Source organism: Tursiops truncatus, chromosome 15, assembly GCF_011762595.2.
Source record: "Tursiops truncatus isolate mTurTru1 chromosome 15, mTurTru1.mat.Y, whole genome shotgun sequence".
Classification (NCBI taxonomy): domain Eukaryota; kingdom Metazoa; phylum Chordata; class Mammalia; order Artiodactyla; family Delphinidae; genus Tursiops; species Tursiops truncatus.
The window spans coordinates 77726195-77736618 of record NC_047048.1 but is presented as its reverse complement, the minus strand read 5'-3'; positions in this window follow the sequence as shown (position 1 = coordinate 77736618).

Sequence of the window (10424 nt, the reverse complement as noted above, 5' to 3'; positions counted from 1 at the left end):
TACACACTGTCCCGTAGACAAGATAAACTCAATTTCTGCAAAGGTAAAAAATTCCTACATGCAGGCCTGCTCTGAGAGATTCTGTTTGAAATGGTCTTGGCTTCAGTATGTTGTGAAAGCGCCCCAGGTGACAATAACATGCAACCAGGGCTGAGAAACAGTCTGTAGGCTATTAACTACTAATGGCCTGGAGAAGGGGCCCCCGCGAGCACGCAGCCCTTTGTGTTGCAGGGTCAAAACAGAGCTGCTATTACTCATTGGTGTTGGCCCCTGAAGACCACCCAAGTTCATCCACTGCGGGTGGGGCTTTTTCTTGGAAGCTCTGTGGCTCAAGAAGGGAGAGGGTCCGCTCTTTTGTGTTGCAGCTGAGAGGAGAGGTAGAAGGAAGGATGGAGGAAGCAGGAGAGAGGAGGTGGTAGGAGTTTTGGGGTCAAGAAGAGCTGTAGGAATCAGGCTGCAGCCTGGGAGGGTCAGGGGCTCGGAATCTAGGAATCCCATGTGCTAATCGTGTCCCCTTGGGGAGGTCATTTATCCGCACTGAGTCTCATTTTTCTCAGGTCTAAGTAGCTGTGCCTGGGACTTCCCTGGTTTAGCACTGAAAGTCCTGTGTCCTGGGAAACTTCCTAGTCCCAGGTAGCCTGAGATGGTTGCTCGACCCACGTATGAGTTGAGGGCAATGATTCCTACTTCTTAGGGCTGTCGTGAGGATAAACCATTATTATGTAAAATGCTTACCACTTGCATGGCATTGCACCAGGATCCAATACACGATAGCTATTATCACCAGTAGGTTTGGCAGAAGGGAGATGTTTTGTTCTGTTGCCTGGGGTCAGCCCAGGCAGCACCTGGCACACAGTAGGCGCATGAGAAATATTAATAAAATGAATGCTTGTCTGAGCCACAGATTCACAGATTTCATTACCCAAATTAGAAACCTTCTCCTTTCTTAATTACGAGGGCATGCTTTCAAACTGTTTAATGACATCTTGTTTTGCAGCCTGTTTAATAAATCTTCGCTGCCAACGGCAAGTTCCCCATGTCGGCAAATCATCTAAATATTTAACTGATTTTTTTTTTCTCCCCAAGGTTTCGTGCAGACACTTGGCATCGTGTAGCTGATAAGCAGAGGGGTTCGGCAGTACGACATCAGGCCCTTCGCGTCTATAAATCTCAGACCTCTCTTCCTCTGGTGTTTCTGATGCTACTGGATACCTGATTCTAGAGATCTGAAACCCCGTCCCCTCCCTCCTGCCACCCCTTTGCTCTTGCTTCCTCCACTGCAGAGGCTGGAGGAGGAAAATACTCATTTCTCAGTCTCACTTTCATCTAGGTATGGCCAAGTACACTTTTGTGGCAGATAAGATGCTAATGGGATTTTTTTAAGGGGGAAAGGATGGTCCGAGGAGGGCGAGAAGAGCACACGAGCTTCGTGGTGCCCCTTCCCAGGCTCCTTCCCTTGCACACAGCTGTGATGCTCACAGAGCAGGCATGGTGCTGTGATTGTGGGGACAAGCCCAAGGGGGAAAGAACGCGAGAACTACAAAGTCCTTAAAATGGTTCGGGGTCAGACACTCCAGAGCATCTGCCTGTTTTTAGGTGAGATAAAGCAGATCCTGTTGGTTAAGACCCATGAAGCCTGGGTCCTCTGTTACTTGCAGCCAAACACATTTTTTTCTTTTTTTTTGCGGTACACGGGCCTCTTACTGTTGTGGCCTCTCCCGTTGCGGAGCACAGGCTCCGGACACACAGGCTCAGCGGCCATGGCTCACGGGCCCAGCCGCTCCGCGGCATGTGGGATCCTCCCGGACCGGGGCACGAACCTGTGTCCCCTGCATCGGCAGGTGGGCTCTCAACCACTGCGCCACCAGGGAAGCCCCAAACACATTTTTATATTGTACATGTGTGATGCCCAGTGAGGTGCCAGATCCTGAGATCAAAACACGTTCAAGGTGAGACCTTCAAGGCATCTCCTGTTGCCAGCTTAAAGCCAGAGCAAAAGGCATGGGAGCAGGGAATCGAGAGAACTGGGGGCTGCCTGAAATTTGTGAAGGAGCATTTCTTACATGTCCTGTCGTTCTCTTCGGTCTGGGATGGGTCAGAGGGCCCTGACGCAGGCACTCCTGGCCTTATCTAGCTGATAAGTAGAGGGGCTCAGCAGTAAGAAATCGGGCGCTTCAAATCTGTAAATCTCAGACCTCTCTTTGTCTGTAGGTGCTGATGATCACTGTACCAGGAAAGAAAGAAATGAAGAAAAAGTGGTTCTTTAAAACTGGAACAGACAGTGGCCTTCTATTGGGGTAGCATCATTCACATAGCTCCACCCACTTCCTTTCTTGTACCCAGATTGATGGAGGGCAGACAAAAATAGGTTCCCGGAGGAATTATCAGCGTTTTTAAAAGTTCATTAACAGATCTTTGCTGTGTAAAATCGGTGAGGGCTGAGTTTAAGTTTGGGGCCTCGAAGTTTATAGGTCTGCATAATAATTAAGAGGGAAGTTTTTTGGGTTTTGTTCTGTTTTGCTTTTCCAAGGGGCAGTGAGGTGGTGAGGGGGAGAAACAAACAACATAATGGGACTATAATTGAGGGACTTCTCAATTATACTGTAATATTATATATGCTACAAGTAGTATAATGTTTGGTACAATAGACATGTTATACTTATGGGGAACTCAAAAAAATATTAAATTACTGATTCTAATCACCTCCACCTTGTATAAAACCTCACTACAAGATATGTTTGTGGGGCTTCCCTGGTGGTCCAGTGGTTAAGACTCTGCGCTTCCACTGCAGGGGGCGTGGGTTCTGTGCCCACCTTGGGTCAACTCGAGGGAAGTGATAAAGGAATCACTACAAGGAAAAGAGTGGGAAAAAGGAATTCTGCAGAAGCAAAAAATAATAACAGCAAACATTTTTCTGAACACTTTATAGCAAGCCCTGTTTGAAGTTTCACTTGAAAGTTTCACTTATTTAATCCTCACAACAATCCCATAAAGTAGGACCTTTCACTTTCCTTTATTTCACAGATGAGAACAAGGAGGTTACTTATCTTGTCCAAGGTCAGAATTAACAATAGTTAATTCTAGGCAGTCTGATGCCAGCATCTATGTTCTTAATCATGATCCCATATTGCCTCCCTCTCATGGCCAGAAGGGACGAGGAAAGATAAAAGTGTTCAGAAACTCACAGAAATATCAAGTGGGCTCTGGATTTCAAGGTGGTGTGGAAGTTTAGGCGTATCTCAACGGACTGAGAAAATGTCAATCCACTGAAAATTTTATGGAAGATCTGTCTTAGATATGACAGTCTTCACAGGAAAATGCAGTTTGTCTCTGTATTGTTTGAACCATTTTCCAGTTTCGCTGTTGAAGATATGAAACAGCTTCCAATTTTGCCTAAAATCCAATGAAGTCTTTGTAAAATTAAAAGATGAATTTTAAAGGAAATATTTGTCTACTAAGAACGGCTTCTCTAATTAAGCAATTAAGTCTCAACAAGACAGACCTCATCATTGCTTAAAGGTCATTGAAAATGCAAAGGGGATGCAAAACTCAGTTGCAGGGGTAAACCAGTCCATCTCTGTGGGTGTCTAAAGTTTTGAAATTTTCTTAAACTGCACATGCCATCTTTTAAATATTTAAGTATTGGGTCTGTTGCCTATGCGTGCTGAAAGAAAAAGAAATCTTGGCTGTGTCTTTTGGCTAATCAAAACGCAGCCCTGTGTTTGAAAATTATTATTGTATAAGGTACCTGTGGTTGGAAGGAGAGACGGCCTAGAGCAGAAAGGACTTGAAGAGTCCTAGGTACTTATTTTTACCGCCGCGGTGGCCGCGTGCATGGAAATTAGTTATGACTTTACCACCAGTCACCTCGGCGTGGAGGGCATGGTCTCCAATAATTACATTGCTGCTATTCTGAGTAATGAGATGGGGTTCTGGCACAGCACGAGGCAGATTTTACTGGGTTCATTTAAATTTTATGGAAATGAGTATTTATTAGTTGTCATCCACTGAAGTCCATCTCTAAGGCTTGCTTTCTTAGTCCACGGTTCACTGAGACTAAAGGATGGTGTCTATAAAGAATTAATCTCCTTGCTCCTTTCTTGAGACTATGGAACTGGGTCCACTTAATTGTCAGAAGGACTGATAGTGTCCCATAGCCTAATCCCAGGGAAGTGTGACGAGGGTCCAAGCAACACTGTTAATATCCACTTTCCCACCCAGCACCCATACACTGTTGGAAAGACAACGACTTAGACGTTTAGGCCACAAGGATAACTTATTTGCAGGGATCATGTTTGCCACAGGTTGACACCGGTCAGAATGGCCATCATCAAAAAATCTACAAACAGTAAATGCTGGAGAGGGTGTGGACAAAAGGGAACCCCCTTGCACTGTTGGTGGGAATGTAAATTGATACAGCCACTATGGAGAACAGTATGGAGGTTCCTTAAAACACTAAAAATAGAACTACCATACGACCCAACAATCCCACTACTGGGCATATACCCTGAGAAAACCATAATTCAAAGAGTCGTGTACCACAATGTTCATTGCAGCTCTATTTACAATAGCCAGGACATGGAAGCAACCTAGGTGTCCATCGACAGATGAATGGATAAAGAAGATATATATTCCATATATACAATGGAATATTACTCAGCCATAAAGAGAAACAAAATTGTGTTATTTGTAGTGAGGTGGACAGACCTAGAGTCTGTCATATAGAGTGAAGTAAGTCAGAAAGAGAAAAACAAATACCGTATACTAACACATATCTATGGAATCTAAAAAAAAAAAATGGTTCTGATAAACCTAGGGGCAGGACACGAATAGAGATGCAGACGTAGAGAATGGACTTGACATGGGGAGGGGGAAGGGTAAGCTGTGACAAAGTGAAAGAGTGGCATGGACATATGTACACTACCAAATGTAAAACAGATAGCTAGTGGGAAGAGCCGCATAGCACAGGAAGATCAGCTCGGTGCTCTGTGACCACCTAGAGGGGTGGGATAAGGAGGGTGGGAGGGAGATGCAAGAGGGAGGGGATATGGGGATATATGTATACATACAGCTGATTCACTTTGTTATACAGCAGAAACTAACACGACATTGTAAAGCAATTATACTCCAATAAAGATGTTAAAAAAAAAAGACAAAAAGAATTCCATCTTATCTTTTTTTTTTTTTTTTTTTTTTTTTTTGCGGTACGCGGGCCTCTCACTGTTGTGGCCTCTCCCGTTGCGGAGCACAGGCTCCGGACACACAGGCTCAGCGGCCATGGCTCACGGGCCCAGCCGCTCCGCGGCATGTGGGATCCTCCTGGACCGGGGCACGAACCCATGTCCCTTGCATCTCAACCACTGCGCCACCAGGGAAACCCCTACCTTATCTTTTGCATTCACCAAAGAATAATAATGAGTCACTGAAAAGGTTCTATGAAACGAGAATTTATAAGACTAAAATGGGTCTCAGAACTAAAGAATTTTGCAAGGCTCTTCTTTCCTCCCAGCAATTCCCACACAATTTTCCCCTACCCTTTTCCAAAAACGAAGTGCATGGACTTCTCCATGTGTTCTGAGCTGTCCCTCTGACCCTCGATAATGTTTACAAATTAAAGAAATGGCCGAAATCTGGCATTGTCATTCCTCACTCACATCATGCAGAATGGCAGGTAAACAGGAAAATCTGGACTGGCTTGGAGAATGAGCCAACACACATAAATTACAAATAAAAAAATTAACAGACACCAATCTGCTCTCCAACACCGTGCGCCAGCTTTGAATCTCTATGGTAACTGAACTCCCCTGGCCTCCTGGGTATTCAACTAGTGGATTTTTCCCCCCTTTCCTTTTTCAAAGAAAGTTCTCAAAACTGATTTAAATATTATGATATTCTCATCTCCGAGTGCTAAATGGGAGATGAATTCATGTTGGCTGGGGTGCCGTTTAAAACATAGACTTTTCTTCCTTCAAATGGCACTGCCACAAAGGTGAATTGTCACCTAATAGAAGATTCCTTTTTAAAAAACCTGAAAGTTGGGGATTGAAGATGGCACTGTGCTTTTAGGGACGATGGGATTAAATTTGCCAAGTAACTAAGGAACTAGAAAAAGGGAAGGGGCACTCACGGAAGAGAACGTTGCTTTTTGCAAATGATTGTTTGCCATCTTGCTTCCGTGGAAGTTGGTTGAGGTGTTCTAAATACATGTGTAAATATTCAAGGCTTTGTTTGATTTCGAGGATGGGCAGAGACTAACATTTACTGAGAATTTATGGCATCCTGAGGATACTGTTACCAATTTTTAAATTTTCCTGGCAAAGCAGTAGGGTAGGTATTTTTAAATCTTCATTTTATAGTTGAGGAAAATAAGACTCAGAGAGGGTAAGTGGTCTGCCCAAGGTCACACAGTCACTGAGAAAGATGGAATTGAACTTCAGTCTTATTGATTCTCAAGTTCGAATTCTTTCTGCTAAATTTATGGTTTGTAATACTTATTGCTTTTTCTCTTTTAGAAGTCACTGTCTTCAGTTCCTCCTACCCCGAAGTTATTTAATCCACAAAAACAAATACACAACACCTTCTCCTGGGATGAAAGGGGCTACAGTGACCAATCCTGACCCCTTCTTTCCTCCCTGCTTTCTCTCCAAATCCCGTAAGAGAACTACCTGAAGGTCTAAGATTTCAGCATTTAGACACGCGGGAGCGAACCTGAAATTAGATTGTTTGACCAGCTAATGACTTTGACTGATTTATAGAGCTGAGCTGAGGCTAATTATATTCACTCACTCACTCACCAAAACCAGACCAACACAGGCAGATGCCACTCATTTTAAAAGAAAAAGAAGATCGGGGTGGGGGGGGCATAACTTGTTGTATCTTCTATATTAGAGATCAAAAGTATTAAGTTTCAGATTTAAAAAAAAGGAGATGAAGAAAAGAAAGAAAACACAAACACTTCAAATCTTTTGTCAAGAAAATCTCTTCACGTGAACATCAAAAGTTGCCTTTCTCAAAAAGTTTGAGCACCTGCCATTAGGGTGGGAAAATGAAAAGGAACTCAAGCAGAACAAGATGTCCTGAGTGATTTTATGATCCTTCTGACCTTAAAAGGCGTACGTTGGGACATAAGTGCTGTAGTGATTTTGCAGATCCTGAATTGGTAGTGATTTGAAGGCTTCTTGAATACCTCCTGAGGTTTGACATTTGCTATGCTTTTTTTTCCCCCTTCTCCTAAAGATCATTACAAAACAATGCTACGGAATCTACCAAAATGTGAAAGTCTGTGGGAAGTTACTAAAACAGGTAGTGAGGGTTCGCTGAGGGCTGCACTTAGCAAAAATCTGAAAATTGCTGGATCTGTTGTTGAGAGAAATACTTTATTAGAAAGTGTCTTTGGCATGTCTTCATGTAATGGCTTGGTTACAGCAATACTTCCCTGACAGGGAACAGCACGGGGCAAGACAGGAAGATAAAACCCAGGAGAGGAAAACGTGCTTGAGTTTTATATTTTTCTATCTTGTTTTATTTTACCTTTTTAAGATTAAGTTTTTAAGACCAAAAATATGCAGTGACGTCAGGCAATATATCATTCTCTGATGAGCTCTGTGTAAAGTTTAGAAGTTGGTGTCCTCTAGAACCTGGGTATGATGGAGCAGAATGAAGTGTCCAAGGAAGAATGGCCAAATTGGAGTCACCTAATTAGATTGTTAGATGTTTACCAGCAAAGAAGGACATGCAGCCAAAATTCAAACTTCACTATCGAGAGCTCCCCTGCTGAGTTGTACCAAAGGCCAATGACTGCTTCTCTCTGGGCTCCGCACATAGAGTGACACCATATTGACTAATTATTTAGCAGTTGGGAGAATCAAGAAAGCAAAATTGGGCTGGAGTGGGGTGGAGAATAATCTGTTAGTCTTAGAATTAAAAACAAACAAGAAACACAACACGAACAACAAAATGACAAAAGAAATAGAGCAGTTATGCACGAGATAAAAAAATAAAAATAGTATATATTTTTAAATGAGCAAAATAAAGGGAAAACACATTACCCTATTTTATAATACAATATATCTTTAAAGGAATCAGATCCATAATATTTATGTGGACTATATTTTTCTGGGAGACTTACTTATTATAACTATGTGGGACTCATCACATTATGTGGTGAGCTGATGAGTTAATATAATTTAAGGAGAAAATAGCAGTTCAAGTTATTTCACATAAAATCTTTGGGGGGGGATTTATCTGATTAATTATTTGACTAGCTGCCTCAATTTTTTCTTGACCTTGTTAGTGTGATGATTCCAAATTGTGTTCAAACACTACAGTTCTGTCATAAATAAAACAGGGTGTGGCTTATCTTTTTTATGGAACAGATGGGGTCTAGTTAGCTATCCATCATCTTCTAAGTTGGGGGGTTGCCCAGGAATAAGCTGATTCCCAGGCTCCAAGCTTCCCTGCCTATCCTGGGACTCTGTCACTGCTGACTGGTGGGGTTGTATAATTCACAGGTGTTGGGAGACTCTTAGAGTCTATCTATAAGCCCAAAAAATGACTTCCACAACCCTTTTGGGATAGGCAGGCTCCCATGAGTGATTCTCAAGAATGAGACAAAAGGAAGATTTGTACAATTATCAGGTGCGCTGCAAGTAATTTGTGATTGATCCTTTTTAAGGATGAAAATAAGGCAGTTTATTTATTTGGCGTTGAAAAAAAAGACACTAGATTCTAGTTTCCCTGTACCATTTTTCTCCCCCCTCAGTAGCATTTCAGTGTATTCTTGCAAAGGGTGGACCAGATGCCACCTTTCCCACCATTCCTGGGCTCACTTTGCCAGTGATTTCCCAGAGCCTTCCTTCTGGCAGCCTATAGGAGTCTCTGCCCAGCTCTCCAATCTCATTTCCTCACCCCAACACTCATTCCATTTTCTGTTTCTCAAATAAGCCAAGCCCTTCCCTGTATCAGAGACTTATTTTTGCCTCTGCCTGCAACACGCTTCCCCAGATTTCCAAAGCCAGTTCTTTCTAATTACTTATGTCTCAGCAAACAGGTCACCTCTTCAGAGTGGGCTGTCCAGAAGAGTCTATATCTGAATAGCCCACCCACGCAATCACATCCCATCACACACCACCTAATCATCCTCTATCCTAGGGCCGTGCCTGGTATCCTCTGTAGCACTGCTCTAGAAATGGTCTTGTGTGTTTTTGTTTATTTGTTGGTTGCCTGCCCTTTTCCTCTAGAATGTAAGAGCCATGAGAGCTTATCCAGTTCACTGTGGACGTCCCCTTACCTAGTGGAGTACCCGGCAACTGGTGGATTTTTGTTTTTTTTTTTTTTTTTCGGTACGCGGGCCTCTCACTGTTGTGGCCTCTCCCGTTGCGGAGCACAGGCTCCGGACGCGCAGGCTCAGCGGCCATGGCTCACGGGCCCAGCCGCTCCGCGGCATGTGGGATCTTCCCGGACCGGGGCACGAACCCATGTCCCCTGCATCGGCAGGCGGACTCTCAACCACCGCGCCACCAGGGAAGCCCCGGTGGGTTTTCAATAAATATTTGTCTAAACGAATGTATGAATGCTTGTCTAACTGGAAGAAAAAGGGTGAGGTTATAGGTTTTGTGTGAACGAGACCTATAAGGAAGGGGATCACCCATGATGGGACTGTGGTGGAAAGAGGGTGGAGAGACAGAGTCCCAGCCCCGCCCAGCTAAGAGGCTCTTTTACAGCTACAGTATTTCTCCTGCTTCCCTGCCTGGAAAGGAGAGAACGGGAATTAGGTTCACCATTTTGTATATTTCATAGCCAATCATTTGATCTATGTAAGAAGTCATTAAATTCTACAGTAGATGATCCAGGGTTGAGGGCTGTTCAAATAGGTCACGTGATAATTACAGACAACATTTATTTAGTGTTTTCAGTGTGTCAGGCGTGGATCTAATTATAACATTTCATCCTTACAACAGCCTTAGGAAGTAGATGCTATTACCGTCTCCATTGGACAGGCGAGTAAACTGGGGCTTGGACCAGCTAAATCTTACTCAAGGTCACACAGTTAATAAGTGATGGAGCCTAGGTTCAAACTACATTATTGAAACTGTTACCTCTTGGCAATGACTTGCCCAAGTACTATTGTGGTTTGATAGATTAGAAATTGTAGCAGGACTCTACGGCTTCTCGCATTGGATTAATTCCCCTTCCTGTTTCTGCATTTGAGGCTTTATCGTTAAGAGTGAATTTATTTCCTGACATCATTCCTCTTCCTAGTTCTTAAGTAAACTGAAATCTACTGTAGGGAGAGGAGATTATAAGAATATGGTAACTCTAGAGAAAATGTGATGAATCTGCCTGTGTGGCCACATCATTAGGGGTCATGGGACAGGGTACTACGGGGGAAGTAAATGTCACGTGCCTTTCTCTGTCTTGGAGTT